The sequence below is a fragment of the Stegostoma tigrinum genome, chromosome 13 (genome assembly GCF_030684315.1).
Source record: "Stegostoma tigrinum isolate sSteTig4 chromosome 13, sSteTig4.hap1, whole genome shotgun sequence".
NCBI classification, from domain to species: Eukaryota; Metazoa; Chordata; class Chondrichthyes; order Orectolobiformes; family Stegostomatidae; genus Stegostoma; species Stegostoma tigrinum.
The window spans coordinates 27,788,457-27,805,465 of record NC_081366.1 but is presented as its reverse complement, the minus strand read 5'-3'; the positions used below and the strand labels follow the sequence as shown (position 1 = coordinate 27,805,465).

The 17,009-nt window shown below is 42.3% G+C and overlaps 1 long non-coding RNA gene across 3 annotated transcripts in view; it reads left to right on the top strand.

The window, feature by feature from the left end:
* LOC125458197 (uncharacterized) overlaps positions 1-17,009 on the top strand; it is a 44,158-nt gene that overhangs the window by 4,129 nt on the left and 23,020 nt on the right. For all 3 annotated transcript variants that reach the window (XR_007248791.2, XR_007248790.2, XR_007248789.2), the window contains exon 2: positions 1,878-1,942. This is a non-coding gene — a long non-coding RNA (uncharacterized LOC125458197). The remainder of the gene's footprint in view (positions 1-1,877; positions 1,943-17,009) is intronic.

Below are 17,009 nucleotides of genomic sequence, written 5' to 3'. Positions count from 1 at the left end.
GATGGCCAATTCACCTAACCTGTACATCTTTGGACTGTGGGAGGAAACCAGAGCACAAAGGAAAACCCATGCAGTCAGGGGGAGAACATGCAAACTCCATTTAATCATGCGAAGCTGGAATCGAACCCAGGACCGTAGCGCTGTGACGGCCTTTAATGTATGATGACACTGATCTCTGCGAAACTCCATTAGTCGTTAGCTGCCATCTTGAAAAAGATTCCTTATCTCCACTCTCTGCCTTCCTCCAGTCAGCCAATCCTCTAACCATACCAGTACCTTGCCGCTATCACCATAGGCTCTTAGTTTATTTAGGAACCTCCTGAGCAAAACTTTAACAAAGACCTTTGGGGAAATCTAAATAGATCACATCCCCTGGCTCTCCTTTGTATAGCTTGCTGGTAACCTCCTCAAAGAGTTCTAACATTTGTCAGGTTTGACCTCCCCTTGACAAAGCCATGCTGACTCAGCCCTGTTTTACCATGCAGTTCCAAGTACTCCGCAATCCCATCCTTAATAATGGACTCTAAAATCTTAACAATGATGGAGATTAGGCTAACTGGCCGAGCTCCATGCATTTTATCAGGAGGAGGATGCTGTCGGTGTTTTCCCCAACCAAGCAAGCCGTTCCAGGTTTTGAGTCCCTTCCAGCCCTGGTATTCAAATCACCAAAGTGAATCAGCTTTTCTCCCCTTGCGACATGGGACAACAACTGACCGAGGCTGGTGTAGAATTCCTCTTTACCCTCATTGATGCACTAATGATTGCTGACTTGAGCCAAATGTCCCTTAGTAGAGTAGGCTGAGATGGTCAACTAGTTAATTTGTTTTTATAGTGAAATCCAACCCCCTGTGTCAACATTCTTCCTCAATTTAACCTTCCAAAGAAGATGTTTTCACTGGTTTGTTCTTTGAGTTGACATTCTCCTGTCACTCAGGGTTGCAATGACAGTGTCATAGCACTGAAATTCTCAGACTGTGATGGCAACATTTAGGTCTGTCACTGTTGGAATGGTCCACAAGTGTCCAGAGTTCCCTCCAATTTTGCGCGGACCTCCAAGGTCTGTGTGCAGCATCGACTTCCACAGTTGGAAGTTAGTGTGATGAGCAGCATCAAAAATGGCTGATGGAAGATGCTTGTTAAGGTGATCTTTTAACAGGGCTAATGGTAGATGTCCTTTCCCTAGGATGGGGGATTTCAAGAAAAGGGAGCATATTTTTAACCTGAGCGGAGAGAGATTTAAAAAAGGCATGAGGGGCAAATTTTTTTGCACAGCGGGTGGCCTGCTTGTGGAATGAACTTCCTGAGGAAGTGGTAGATGTGGGTACAATTACAGCATTTAAAAGACATTTAGATAAATTCGTGAATAGGAAATGTTTGGACGAATATGGACAAGGAGCAAGCAGGTGGGACTAGTTTAATTTGGAATTATGACCAACATGGACCGGTTGGATCGAAGGGTCTGTTTCTGTGTTCTCTGACTCTATGAGGTGGCTGTTGTTCACTGTATACCAGGGGATCCTATTGGAACATGGTCTTTGTCCAATGGCAAGGATAACCAAGATAATTGGAGACCAGGCTCCACTACATGGACAAGGACAAATACAAACCCATGTTGTTTCTCTGAGTGCCACCACCCCTTTAAATACCTCACCTGATTAAGGAGTCTGTGTTCCTGCTTGCATGCATTGAAGCCAATCATTTGGATCAGCCACAGTCATAATAGCAAAGACTGATTGTTGCGTCCATCATGACCCAGGCCTTGGGTTCTGGGACTCTCAGAGCATATATGTAGGGAAAGAAACAAAATTAATCTTTTAACTCTGTTTTTCTTTCTGCCAATCCTTGATATTTCCAGCATTTTGCTGTTTTTATTTCAGATTTCCAGCATCTTCAGAATTTTGCTGTTCATCCATGGCTTCAAGAATTCACCGTATGAATTGAAGTTAAGTATTTATAGTTGAGGTAGTTGATTTGATGGTTACTTGAATACCTGTCAAAAGAATGTGAATTAATGTCAGGCTCTTCTGGTGCAGTGGTATAGTCCCTACCTCTGAGCTAGAATGCCTAAGTTTAAGTCCCACCTTTCTAGAGGTGTGTAAAAACATCTCTGAACAGGTTGATTAGCATGTATCTATAAATAAATAAATAAATCTATAAATAAACTCCCCATGTCTATTTACAGTGTTTGAGGCAGCAGGCTAAGAGCATGGGAAATTCAGACCACAGTCTGCCTTCTCTTGTCTCAGGAGATAGCCAAGCAAGCTGTCTCCAAAGCGATAAAGATCACCCAACACATCTGCAAATAAAATTTGTCACCAGATGATCTTCTCAAACAATATAAAGATTAGCTCCACAGGCTGTAGTCTGGACCTCTTGGGAGAAAGGTCTGCCATTAGCTGTAATGAATGCACGGTGAAGCCCGATAGGAAATTGCACTCAGAAATGACATTGACAAAAATGTTGATGATACTGATAGAAGAGGAGTTATTAGTATCTGTGTGGAGCTGCTCAAACATCTTATTGCAACTTACTGAAAGGAGTGGATGAAGTCAGTATATACCTGTAAAGTTTCACTGTGAATTAACCTATTTTAAGCATAGACTATCTCCGGCTGCTTCCTTTGCAAACTCTATCAATAGTAACAAGAGATGCTAATCAACCATGTAACAAAGCAATGTATTTTTGCAGCATTTGTGTGAGTTTTAGGACTAAGCTAGTTCAACTAATGCCAAAAAGAGAAGTAGTTTCATGTAAAGTGGACAAAGTTACTGAGTACTTAGGATGAGAGTCTCACTAAAATTAGGTTGTAAGATTTTATTTTGATCATGTTAACTGCACTGTATCTGTCTTAAAGCTAAAATAAAAAGTGGTTAAGAAAGGATTCAGAAATTAAAAGCCATGCCTGGAGCATAATAAATTGGTGATACATGACTTTCCATTTTGCACCCCCACTAAAGTTGAATTTTAACCAAGGATGCCAATCATACCACTAAATGCAGTTTGCAAAGAGGAAGCCGTTAAAATATAAGCGGCACGTATGACTCGAATACAGACCTAACGTATTGTAACTATTGTCTCATGATAACATCTGTAACCAGAACTTAAAATTGTACAGATCTATTGCATGAATAGAACATATGTTCCAGGCAATGGTTTAAGTAAACTATGCGATATAAATAACATAATTTGATCATGTTTACATTACTCTTCATGGTCAGTGTTAATTCCCAGTGAATTTATCCATCAGCTGTCGATTTTCAATTTATCTGATGAAGAGATTGTTGTCATTCTTGGTCAAGAAATTACTATGAATGATATGCAACTTATTTTTGGAGTTTCAAACTCGGAAAAAGTATTTCAAAGTAAACTATTTACTTCAAGTTCATAGATGCATTTTGTTTGGATTTCCTTTTTGTTTATTCTTATTGGTGTGAGGAGGAATGAGTAATACTCATTGAAGGCTGAGTTAGCGAAATATACCGAAATGCTTATGCAAAAAGTTAATTTGTGACAGTCTAGGTCTTGTTTTACATGAAGAGAATAAGTTTCTCACAGAGTTGTGCTGTTTCCATGAGGTGTTGTTTCCCAGAAGGGTGTTTCCTAGATGTTTGTTATAATTTTACCAGAAGAGCTGTAGAATCTGTTGAAAATCGTGCAAGTGTGACTTTTCAGAATTTTGTGTAATTTGTCATTTCAGGTATAATGCAACACTGATATTCAAGAAAAAGGGAGTTAAGTAAAACAGGGAACAATGAATTCTCAGTGTAAAGCTGGAGGAACACAGTAGGCCAGGCAGCATTAGAGGAAAAGGAAGGCTGACGTTTCAGATTGGGACCTTTCTTCAGAAAATGGGGGAGGGGCTGGGGGCTCTGAAATAAATGGAGGAGGGGAGTGGAGATAGCAGGTAGCTAGTGGTGCAGATTGATCGATGAGGTGGGAGGAGCAGATAGGTGGGGAGAGAAGACAGACAGGTCAAGGGGGCGGGGATGAAGCTAGTAAAGGTGAGTGTAGGTAGGCAGTGTTGGGGATTGGTCAGTGAGGTGGGAGGAGCGGATAGATGGGAGAAAAGACAGACAGGTCAGTGAGGTGGAGATGAGGGTGGTGGGGTCTGGTCTCGGATGAAGTCGGGGGCGGGGAGATTTTGAAACAAGTAAAGTCCACATTGAGACCATTGGGTTGTAGACTTCCAAGGTGGAATATGAGGTGTTGTTCCTCCAATTTCTGCTTCCACCGTTCACACCACAGATACCACCTTTACCGTCGCTGAGACAGGAGCACTGGCTACATTAGGGATGCCGCTGCCAACATCAAGGACTTTTCACATCAAACAGATGTTCATCTGCACATCTGTTAACGTGATATACTGTATCCGCTGTTCCCGTTGTGGCCTCCTCTACATTGGGGAAACCAAACGGAGGCTTGGGACCACTTTGCAGAACACCTGCGCTCATTTCGCAAAAAACAACTACACCTCCCAGTCGCAAACCATTTCATCTCCTCCCGCCCGCCAACTCCTCGGACAACATGTCCATCCTCGGCCTCCTGCATTCCCACAATGACGCCACCCTAAAGATGCAGAAACAGCAACTCATATTTCGCTTCGGAACTCTGCAGCCCAAGGAATCAATGTGGACTTCACAAGCTTCAAAATCTCCCTTCCCGCGACCACATGCTAAGACCAGCCTAGCTAGCTCCCACCTCCCCTAACCATTCCTCCCACCTCAAGCCCCAGCCCCATCTCCTACCCACTAACCTCATCCCACCCCCCTGACCTGTCCGTCTTCCCTGGACTGACCTATCCCGTCCCTAACTCCCCACCTACATTCACCTTCACTGGCTCTAACCCCGCCTCTTTGACCTGTCTGTCTCCTCTCACACTATCATCTCCTCTATCCATCTTCTATCCGTCTCTCCTATCTCCCTAATTATTTCAGAAACCCCTACTCCTCCCCCATTTCTGAAGAAGGGTCCCAACCCAAAACGTCAAGCTTTCCTGCTCCTCTGATGTTGTTTGGCCTGCTGTGTTCATCCAGCTTCACACTGTGTTTTCTCAGATTCTCCAGCATCGGCAGTTCCTACTATCTCTGTAGCAATATTGTTAGGACTGTTTATTGGATAAAATAAGCAGATGTTCTGATTGTGGCAAACAGATCTCAGTGTACATGAGTTGAGGATAATTCAAATAGAAACAATGAGCACTGACCAAATGCATAACTTATTTTTAATGGATTAGTGAACTGTCGGATCATGAAAACATCAATCCCATAAAAATACACATTAAATGTTCTTAAGCCAAATAGCATGCCATAGAACAATAGAATAGTTGCAGTATACAAAGAGGTCCTGCATCTCTCTGCAAAAGAACCCAGCTTGACCTACCCTGTGTCCATTTCCCTGTCCCAGATCACTACCTTCAGATCACTATCCAATTGACTTAGGAAAGCGCCACCACATTCTCAAGCAGTGCGGATTGCCTGAGAACATGGTGGAGACAGATTCAATGCATTCCAGATCCTAAACACCCTTTGTGTAAAAATATTTTTTCTTGTTAACTTAGGTTGTTCTGTCATTCATCTTCAACCATTGTCTTCATGGTTGTGTCCTCAGCTTCCACCTCCTTGTTTTTCTATGCAATGTTATTTTGTGCTCTGGTTTCATTGTTTTCAATGTATAGAATTTTTTTCATGATGTTTGTTTAATGTATTAACCGTTTCCTGTACCTTTAAACATTTTACGTCCTTTCCCCACTGCAGATACAATTGCTCACCTTGAACTTCTTGTATCATTCACATATGGGATGGTCCACTTAATGTTATTTTGTCCAGTGTTGCTCTCCCCACAGATGTCAATCCCTACTTTGTTGCTGTTCTTCTGGTAACTTACCACTTTGTTGTTGTGTTTCTTTTTATATTTAATATTCCCTATCTGCATGTTCTTCAGCCTTTGTCACCATTCACTGTTAGTGTTGTGTAGATTTTCAGTTTGAGTAGGCAAGCAGCAAATGCCTGAGGCCCTCCTTCTCTTTCTGTTTTTTCTTGATCCATTCTTCACTCTTCCCCACATGACCCATTTTTCAATGGTTCCATTCTTTGTCTTCCTAGCACTATGCATCTATAATCAGTCCATGAACTGGAAATAAAATTTAAAAACTGCAGATGCTGGAAGTCTGAAACAAAAACAGAAAGTACAGGAGAAACTCTGCACGCCTGGTAGCATCTGTGGAAAGAAAGCAGAGTTAACGCTTTAGGTCCAGTGACCCTTCTTCAGAACTGATTACTAGCTAGGAAAAGTTGGTATATAGACTGAAGTCAATGATAGGGGCATAAGGGAATAAGAGATTGGTAGAGACAGAGCAGAAAGGGAGATAGAGACATGCAGACAGAGGGATGAATAATGATAAGGCAAGGAGAAAGAGAAGCTGCTAATTTTCACCACCTGTGAAAATGGGTAGGTTGTGCTGAAAGTAACTTATGTCATGGCAGGGTCTGAGGTGTGGGAGTGGGTAAAGGACATGGAAGAATGTATTCAGGCCCGAAAATTAATGAACATGATATTGAGTTCTGAGCTGGAAAACCTGTTGGTCCCATAATCCGTCATTTGACGATGCCATCACCTTTCTCCCCAAGTACGGAATTTGTCTCTCTCTAGTTCTGATTATTACACATAAAATACCAATGGGCTTCTTCAGTTGGGAAACTGACTTTTAACTTTTCATAGCCCTGCTTTATATGAAAGCACTTTTCCTAGATCAGTGGAGAAGACCAGAATAAGACAGGCCCAAGTATAGAAAACAAACAAATGGCTGGATGGGAAAAATAAAGTGCAAGTAGCAATAGGCCAGCTAGACTCGAAAGTACTGGTGGAGTTAGAGGCAAAGCCCTGTAAGGGCCAGAAATGATAAATGCAGGAGGAAATTTAAGCAAATTAACATTTTAAAATCAAATTGTCTCCATTCACCCACCAAAATTGAAGCAAAAAAACCCCAGAAAACTCGAAGAGTAAATCAGCCACGGTATCACCATGACTGGCAGCTGATTACATACAGATTTCTTTTATAATCACTTCCAGGAGCATATTTTATGTTAAATGTTAACAAGGAAACCAAATCAATTGTGATCCAGAAAGCCAGGTTTATTAGCAGGAAGTGCATGCCAACACAAAACTTTGTAATACATAGAAAACATTGTATTTCATTTTAAGTCCATCTGAATATGTGAAAGGCCTTCTTAAAATAATGGACCTTAACAATTAATTTAAAATATATTTTTATATTCGTTCTTTCCCAAAAGAGCAGGAGAGAGGAGGACCAGGATACAGTTCCAACATGAGACAAGGAGAAAAAGACTAAAAGTGATATCGCAGGAATGTCATGAGTTGATTAATTATTGAGCAGCTGCTGTTACAGACTGAGTTTCAATTCCGATAATTTTGAAAAATGTAAATTTCAAAACTAGCACAGGGGAAGTAATTTTAGGCACAGGAGAGGGAGCTGGTTTGTGAGAGGACAAGGAATGTCTACTAATTCTCAGTTTTTAGATCGTTGTACTACAGTAAGGTTATAGTAAGTTAAAGTAACTAAAGTTGTAGTCAGTAAAATCATTTAAGTTACTATAAGTTAGGATATGACAGAGTGGCTTAACAAGCAGAATCCTTGTCCTGTGGTCTGTTGGTTGGCGTGGACACTTCCTGTGTTCAAGATGAGTCTGTGTGCAGTAAGCGGCTGAACAAACATGTTTCAAAGCCTGAGCAGCAGCTGGAATGACTGAGTTTCATACATAAGGCAGAGAATCAGGTGGAAAACACATTCAGAGAGGTGGTCATCCTGCCAGTTAGGGGCAAGCAGGCAGATAAGGAACGGCTGGTCCTTAGAGGAATACAAGAGCCAAGCCTATGTCACTGTGGGTAGCCCAGGTATACCGATGGTAGGGAGCTGGGATGCAGAAGGCAGGAAAAGCAGTACTAATAGGGGGTTCTTTAGTTAGGGGGACACACAGGCAGCATGTTACCTCTGTGATGCTGGGTTCAAGGATGTCACAGAACCTTGATAAATGTGATGTGATGTGATGCACTTTGGAAGAAGGAACAAGACAAGAGCCCTCATTGAAAGGCAATGCACCAATAAGCTTACAGGAACAGAGGGCAGGACAGGTTACTAATGCAATTAGGAAGGTACACAGGATACTTGCTTTTAATCAGTGAGGCATAGATTGTAAGTACAGGTAGGTCATATCAGAGCTGTACAGAACTTTGTTTAGGCCACACCTGGAGTATTGTGTGCAGTTCTGGTCTCCACACAGTAGGAAAAATACAACTGCACTGGAGGAGGTGCGAAAGAGATTCACCAGGATGTTGCCGGAGGTGGAGCATTTCAACTATGTAGAGAGCCTGGGTAAGCACGGGTTGTTTTCTTTGGAGCAGAGAAAGTTGAGGAGGAACCTGATAAAGGCATATAAGATGTTGGGGGACATGGATAGGGTGAATAGAAAGCACCTGTTCCTCTTCATTGAGGGGTCAATAACACTAGGACATTTTTTTAAAGTTAAAGGATGTTTAGAGATATTTTGAGGAAAACTATTATTACCCAGAGGATGGTAGGGGCCTGGAATGCACCGCCAGGAAGAGTAGTTGAAGTGGAAGATCTCGTAACCTTTGAAAAGTACTTGGATGAGCACTTCAAGCTATAGCCCGGTGAAGGAAAGTGGGATGAGTGTATGTTGTGGTTGGTTGGCTCACCGAGCTGGTTCGTTATTTTTTAGCAGATGTTTCATTACCCTGCTGGGTAACATCATCAGTGCAGCCTCTGATGAGGCATTGTTGTGTCTTTCCACCTGTTATTTCAACTCTGGAGTCCATTGAGCTGGATTGCCTCAACTTCTGGTTTTCCTTCGCAGTGGGGTGTATATGTGGTCGAGCTCTATGTGTTTATTGATGGCTTTCTTCGTGGAGTACCAGGCTTCTTGGAATTCCTGTGCCTGTGTCTGCTTTGCTTGTCCCAGGATCTTGGTGTTGTCCCAGACAAATTAGTGGTTGTCCTTATCGATGTGGATAGAGATGAGTGAGTATACTCTAGGGAATTCCGAGAAGCCTGGTACTCCACGAAGAAAGTCATCAACAAACACATAGAGCTTGACCCCATATGTACACCGTGGTGAAGGAAAACTGGAAGTGAGGTAATCCAGCTCAATGGACTCCAGAGTTGAAATAACAAGCAGGAAAACACAACGGCACTTCATCAGGGGCTGCACTGATGATGTTACCCAGCAGGGTAATGAAACGTCTGCAGAAAAATAACAAAGCAGCTCAGGAAGCCAACCAAACACAACATCCATAACCCGCGCTACAAATCTACTCTAAAACCTTAAAGTAATAGTATATTTTTGGCACTACAGAATTGATGGGCCAAAGGGCCTCTTTTGTATTGTATGATTCTATGAGCTATGGCAGACCATTCTTCTGATGGCGGGCAAATAGCCAGAGATCATGATCCATATTGGTACTGACAACATCAGTAGGAAACAGGATGTGGTCATGAAACCAGAATTTAAGGAGCTGCGTACAAAATTAGGAAGCAGGATCTCTAAAGTAGTAATTTCCGCTTTATTGTCAATGGTATGTGCATCTGTGTACAGAAATAGCAAGGTCAGTCAGAAGAATATTTGGCAGGAGAGGTGATGCAGGGAAGAAGCCTTTAGATTTCTTGGACACTGGGACTCGCTCTGGGAGAGGTGACACATGTACAAGCCACAATGGGTTGTATGTGAACATTGCCAGGACTGATTTCCTTGTAGGGTGCTTTGTTAGTGCTGTTAGGGAGATTTGAACTAAACTATTAGGGATGTGGGAACCAGGAGGGAATAGTAGAAAGTAATATTCAGTAATATTCATTAAAACACTTGGAGAGGCAGAAAGCATCAAAAAAGAGAACTGTACATTAATAGGTGGAATCAAAATATGTCAGAATATAATGAAGTTTAAATCAGGGTTACACTGCATTTATGAGAATGCACACGGTAAAGTAAGTGAAGACAGAGAACATTGCAGTCCGTTCAAGGACTGAATCGATTTGACTACAGCTAAGAAGTAGCAAGTTTCCAGTTATATTACTTGGCATGATCCATTTACCACCAATTAGTGGGAAGGATGTGGAAGAACAAATCTGCCAGGAAATAACAGATGTATAAACACCATAGAGTAGTTATAATGGGTGATTTTGATTGCCCATACATAGACTAAGATAACGATTGTGTTCATTAGAATTTCCTACAGCTGTAATTGGCCAGTCCAAAACAAAAGGAGGCCCTGCTAGACACAGTTCTTTGGAATTAGATGGGCAAGTGAATGAAGTGGCAATGCGGGAGCATTTGGGGAACAATGTTCGTTGTATTATAAGGTTTATGACGATGGTGAAAAATGACCTTGTTCATTTCAGGGTAAGAATGGTCAACTGTTGGAGAGCCACCTTCAAGAACTGAACCGTGCTAGGCAGACTGGAACTAAAGTTTGGCAGGAATAAAGAGTAGCTGACCAATGGGCCTCCTCAAAAAGGAAATTGCTCATGTTCAGTCAAGGTTAATTCTCTCAAAAGAGAAAGGTAGAATATACCAATCCAGAGCTCCATGGATGACAAAGGAGATAGAAATTAAGTTAAAGAAGAAAACATTTGCTTACGATAGGTGTTTGGTATTAAATGCAATTGAAAACTAAGCTGAATACAGAAGATTTAGAAAAGCAGTAAACAAACCAAATAAGAGTAGCAATGAGTGATGATAAGAAAAGACTGGAAGCCTATAAGTGGAAAGCCCAAAGTATTCTAAAATAAAGTTGGTGGGTTGGAGGCAGATATTGCCACCTAGGATTATGATGTTGTGGCAAAAAGGAGAATGGCTCAAAGAGGGGCATATCTGTGTTATAAAAGCATATCAATAGTAAAAGGGTTCTGAAAGATGGATTAGGGACCAAAGAGTTTTACACATGAAGGCAAGAGATATGGCCGAGGTTTTCGATGCATACTTTGCATTTGTCATTACCTATAAAGAAATTGCTACTGAGGCATGCTGAAAGCAGAGGAAAGTCAGCCAATGGGAGGAGTTTAAAGTTGACAACGAGGACCTATTAGACAACCAGACAGTTCTTAAATTTTATAAGACACCAGGACCCAATGAGATATTTTCAAGGATTTTGAAGGAAGTGAGGGTGGAAATTGCAGAGGCACTTTCAATTTTTTCTAGATTTACGGCTGGTGCTGGACAACTGGAGAACTGCAGATAATTATGCCCTGGTTCAAGAAGGATTGTAAAGTTAGACCCAGCAATAACAGTCCAGTCTGTATTTAACTTTGATGGTGGAAAAGCTTCGAGAAACAGTTGTTCGAATAGAATTCAGCTGTATGGAAAAATGTAGGGTAATTGGGAGTCAGCATGGACTTTTCCATGGAAAATCGTGTCTAACTAACTTTGCTGGAGTTTTTTTGAAGTACAGAGAGGCTTGATGAGATGACATGTTATTCATGTGATGTATGTGGACTTCCAAAGGTCTTCATTGCAGTGCCATACAACAGCATTTTGAGGAAAATGATAGGTTGTGGAATAAAAGGGACAGTAACAACATGGATACAAAATTTCCTGAATCATAGCAAACAAGAAGTAATACTTAATAGGTTTTTTTCAAGCTAGAGGAAAGTTTATCATGAAGCTCCTCATTGGGTCTATTGGGACTGTTGCTTGTCCAGATGTGTGCCTAAATGACTGTGCTGTGGAATGGTCACTTTAAAGTTTAGGGATGATATAAATCTTGGAAGAATTATAAATCGTGAAGAGAACAGGCACTGGCAAGTTGGTGGAGTGGGCAGATAGGTGGAGGATGACGTTCAGTGCAGAGAAGTGAGGTGATAGACTTTGGTACAAAGACCACAGAGGAGAAACAAAACAAAATAAAGGGTATTATTCTTAGTAGCATGTAGGAGTAGAGAGATAAGAGTGTATGCATTTGTAAGTTATAGTAGGACAGGTAGGAAGAACTGTTAATAAAGCATATAGTATTCTAGGCTTCATTAGCAGGGATTTAGAACAGTGAGGTTATGCTGAACCTGAATGGCCTTAGCTGGAGGGTTATGTACAGTTGTGGATGCCACACTGCAGGAAGGATCTGAATGTATTGGATAAAGTGCCAAAGAAGTTTACAAGAATTGTTCCAGGGATGAGAAACTTCAGTTATGAGGTAGATTGGAGAAGCACGGATTGTTTTCCTCAGAGAAAAGAAAGCTAAAATTTCATAGAAGTTTTCAAACTCAGAGGTCTGGACAGAGTCAGTTCGGAGAAACTGTTCCTGCTCGTGAAAGGATTGAAAACCAGAAGGCAGAGTTTTAAACAACTATTTAAATATCTATTTCAAGCCAAGCAACTCCCACAGCTTCCAGGACTACATCTCCTCTCACCTGCCTTCCTGCAAAAACGTGATCCCCTACTCGCAATTCCCCAGCCTTCACTGCATCTGCTCCCAAGATGAAGCATTCCACTCGCGAACAAGCCAGATGTCCTCATATTTCAAGGACCGCAACTTACCCCCTTCAGTGGTGGAAAACACTCTTGACCACATCTCCTGCGTTTCCTGCACCTCAGCCCTCACATCCCCCTCCCCGCAATTAAAACAAGGACACAATTCTCTTTGTCCTCATGTACCACCCCATTAACCTCCGGATCCAATGCATTATTATCCGCCACTTCGGCCACCTGCAGTCTGACCCCTCTATATTTCCTTCCCCACCCTTATCTGCCTTCCGGAGGGACTGCTCTCTCCGCAACTCCCACATCCGCTCCATGCTCCCCACTAGCCCCAGCACTTTTCCCTGCAACTGCAGGAGATGCTATACCTGCCTCTACACCACCCACTCACCTCCCAAAAAAAAACCTTCCACATCAAACTGATGTTCACCTGCACATCTGCTAATCTGGTCTATTGTATCCACTGTTCCCGATGTGGCATCCTGTACATCGGGGAAACCAAGCGGAGGCTCGGAGACCACTTTGTGGAGCACCTACGCTCGGTTCACAACAAACGACTGCACCTCCCAGTCACGAACCAGTTCAACTCCCCCTCCCATTCCCTGGACGACATATCCATCCTGGGCCTCCTCCAGTGTCACAACGATGCTACCCGGAAACTGGAGGAACAGAACCTCATATTCTGCCTTGGAAGTCTACAACCCAATGGTCGCAATGTGGACTTTACTAACTTCAAAATCTCCCCACACCCGACCTCATCCCAAGCCCAGTCCACCCTCTCATCCCCTCCTCCTTGACCTGTCTGTGTTCTCTCCCGTCTATCCGCTCCTCCCACCTCACTGACCAATCTCCAACACTGCCTACTCACATTCATCTTTACTAGCTTCATCCCTGTCTGTCTTCTCTCCCACCTATCTGTTCCACTGTCAACCTGCTATCACCACCTCCCCCTCTATTTATTTCAAAGCCCCATTCCTGAGGAAGGGACCCAACCTGAAATGTCAACTTTCCTGCTCCTGTAATGCTGCCTGGCCTGCTGTGTTCCTCCAGCTCCACACTGTGTTATCTCAGACTCCAGCATCAGCAGTTCTTACTGTCTCTCAAGCAGAGGTTTAAAGTGGCTTGCAAAAGAAGCAAATGTGAAGTGGAAAAAAACATTTTTCAACAGGAAGTGCTGGACTGCATTGCCTGGAAGTGAGGTGGAAGCAGTCAATTCAGACAGTCAATATGACATTGGATAATTCTTTAAATAGACACAACAGCTGCAGGGTTATGGGGAAAAAGGCAAGAGTGGCACTAAGTCTCTCAAACCCAGTGCATTAGTGACGAGCCGAATGACCTTCTGCTGCATCATTTCTGTGAAGCAGATTGCTTTTATTAAAATTCATTCACGGGATATGGGCATCACTGGCTAGGCAGCATTTATTGCCCGGGGGCCAGTTAAGAGTCAACGACATTGCTGTGGGTCTGGAGCCACATATAAACCAGACCAGCTAAGGATGGCAGTTTCCTTCCCTAAAGGATGCCAGTGAACCAGATGGGTTTTTCCTGACAGTTGACAATGGATTTGTGGTCATCATTAGATTCTTAGACCCAGATATTTACTGAATTCAAATTCCACCATCAACCATGGCAGGATTTGAATCCAGGCCCACAGCTCATTACCTGGGTCTCTGGATTAATAGTCCAGTGATAATGCCACTAGGCCATCGCCTCCCCCCTTTGACCTGGATGCTATCAAGCTTCTTGAGTGTTGTTGCCAAGGTGCACTCATCCAGTAAAGTGGAGAATATTCTATCACACAATCCTGGCTTGAGCCTTGATGGTGGATAAACTCCAGGAAGCGAGAGGGTGAGTTACTCGCTCAGAATTCCCGGCTCTGTTCTTCTTGTCTTAGTATTTAAATGGTTGGTGAAGGTAAATTTCTGAGATGTTGATGGTATGGTCATCAGGGATGAAATATTCGTGGGAAATGGTTATTGCCTATAGCTTGTGTGGCGCAAATGTTCGTTGCCACTTACCAACCCAAACTTGAACATGTGTAGGAGGATATCTACAGCCAATGTTGCACGTAGACAGTGCTTCAGCATGTAAGGAGTATGAATGGTACAGTACATTGTTCTGAACACATTAGAAGGAAGTAGGGTTGCAACAGGTTCGTACCAAATTTGAGTGTCGACATCCTGGAAAGGCTCAATGTTGATCATTTTTCTTTGTCCCCCACCCGCTTCTCTTTGTAAACCATCTTCTCAGTTACAGTCACTGTATAATAAGAAACATTACCATCAGTGGGCAGCAATGAAGATAGAGAGGCAAGGGTAAAGATACTGTAGTAAAATGCTGAAAATACTCAGTGGTCAGCAAAGACACAGGGTTAATGTTTCGTTTGACAAGATTCATTTGTACTTTTGCTTTTTGTTAAATAAGTGTTGATGTTCCAAATCTGAAAATTATTCTCTCACGTATCATACATCCCACAATGTATGGTCTCAGAAGTGTCAATGATCTCAGTGTCCAGGTGTCAGAAAAAATAACTAATTTTCTTATGCTTGATGACCCATCTAATTATAGCCCAAAATTTATTGGCAACGGTAACTATAGGTCAATTTGCTTGACATCTTCTGTTGTAAAAGCATTGGAATCAATTATTAAGGAAGTAACAGCAGTACATTTGGAAAATCATAATCTGTTCAAGCAAGATCAGCATAGCTTCTTGAAAGGGAAACTGTGTCTGGCTAATTTATTAGAGACTTTTGAGGAAATTTCAACCAGAGTAGACATGTTGGATTTGAATTTCCAGAAGGCATTCCACAAGATAACCTTTTGGGAGGTAAGTCATTACAGCCTACAGTGCTGGAAATACATTGCCATGGATAGAGAAATGGCTCATGGGAAGGAAACAGTGAATGGGAGTAAGGGTTTTTTTCAGGTTGGCTACCCATTACCAGTGCAGACCCACAGGGATCAATGCTGGGATCACAACTGTTTTAAAATACATATATTAATGATTTGCAGGAACAAATTGAATGTAATCAAGTTTGCAGGTGACACAAAGATAGGTGGAAATGCAGGTTGCAAGAGGGATAAAACAGTTAACAGAGAGAGATTAATAAGTTGAGTAGCAAAAAGTTGGCAAATGGAGCTCAATGTGGGAAAATATGATTTTTTATTCATTTTAGAAGGTAGAACAAAAGAACAGAATATAATTTAAATGGAAAAAAATCCTGCATAAAATGGCAACACGAGAGTTGGGGTACTTAAACATGAAATACAGAAAGCTAGCACAGAGGTGCAGCAGGTGGTTAGGAAGGCTAATGGAATGCTGGTCCTTAGTTAATGAGATTGGAATATAAGAGGAAGTGCTACTGCAACTGTACAAGGTGATGGTGAAACTACACCTGGAATACTGTGAGCAGTTTTGGCCCCTTAATTTTTGTTGGAGGTAGTTTGGAGAAGATTCACTAGGATGATTCCAGGTATAGAGGAATTGTCTTATGAGGAACGGCTGAACACATTAGGACACCACTCATTGGACTTTCAAAAAATGAGAGGTGATCTCAATGAAATGTATAGGGTTCTTAATGGATTTGATAGGGCAAATGATGTGAGGATACTCCCCCTCATCGGAAGAGTCTAGGACCAGAAGGCATAATCCCTGAATAAAGAGGCAGCAATTGAAGACTGAGATGAAGAGTAATTTCTTCTGAGATTTGAGTCCTTGGAACTCTGCCCTCACAGCTCTCAAGGAGTCCATGCATATATTGCAGGCTGAGAGAGATAGATTCTTGATTAGTCGGGGAAATCAAGGATTGCAGGAATGATCATTAGATCAGCTGTGATCTTATTGAATAGCAGGGCAAGGTCAAGGGGCTGAATGGCCTGGTCCTGCTCCTATTTCATAGAATCCCGACAGTGTGGAAACAGGCCCTTCGGCCCAACAAGTCCTTTCCACGTCCCAGAGCTTCCCACCCAGATCGATCCCACTATAATCCACCTAATTTACACATCCCTGAAAACTATGGATAATTTAGCGTGGCCAATCCACCTTGCCTACAGATCTTTGGACCATGGGAGGAAACCCATGCAGACACAGGGAAATGTGCAAACTTCACACGGACAGGTGCCCAAAGCCAGGTCCCTGGCACTGTGAGGCAGCAGTGCTAACCACTGAGCCACCGTGCCACCCAGGGCAAGACTGTGGTAGGAAGGGTGGTGGTATCAGTTAGGGGAGAACATTGCAACATTAGACAAAGTGGATGTCTCAAGAATTTAAAGACTGAATTATTTGACTGGAGCGAAGGAACAAGAAGGATGCAACTACATTGCTTAGCATAGCCTGTAGACAGCCAACTCCCTGGTGGGATGTACAAGAACAAATCTAGAAGGAAATTAGAGTGGTGTAAACATTATAAAGTAGTTTTTACAGAAGACCTTAATGAGAAGGGGTGTTTCATGAATATTTTAGATCCAGCTTTACCAAAGGAGCAGATGTTACTCAGGTCTTGGTGA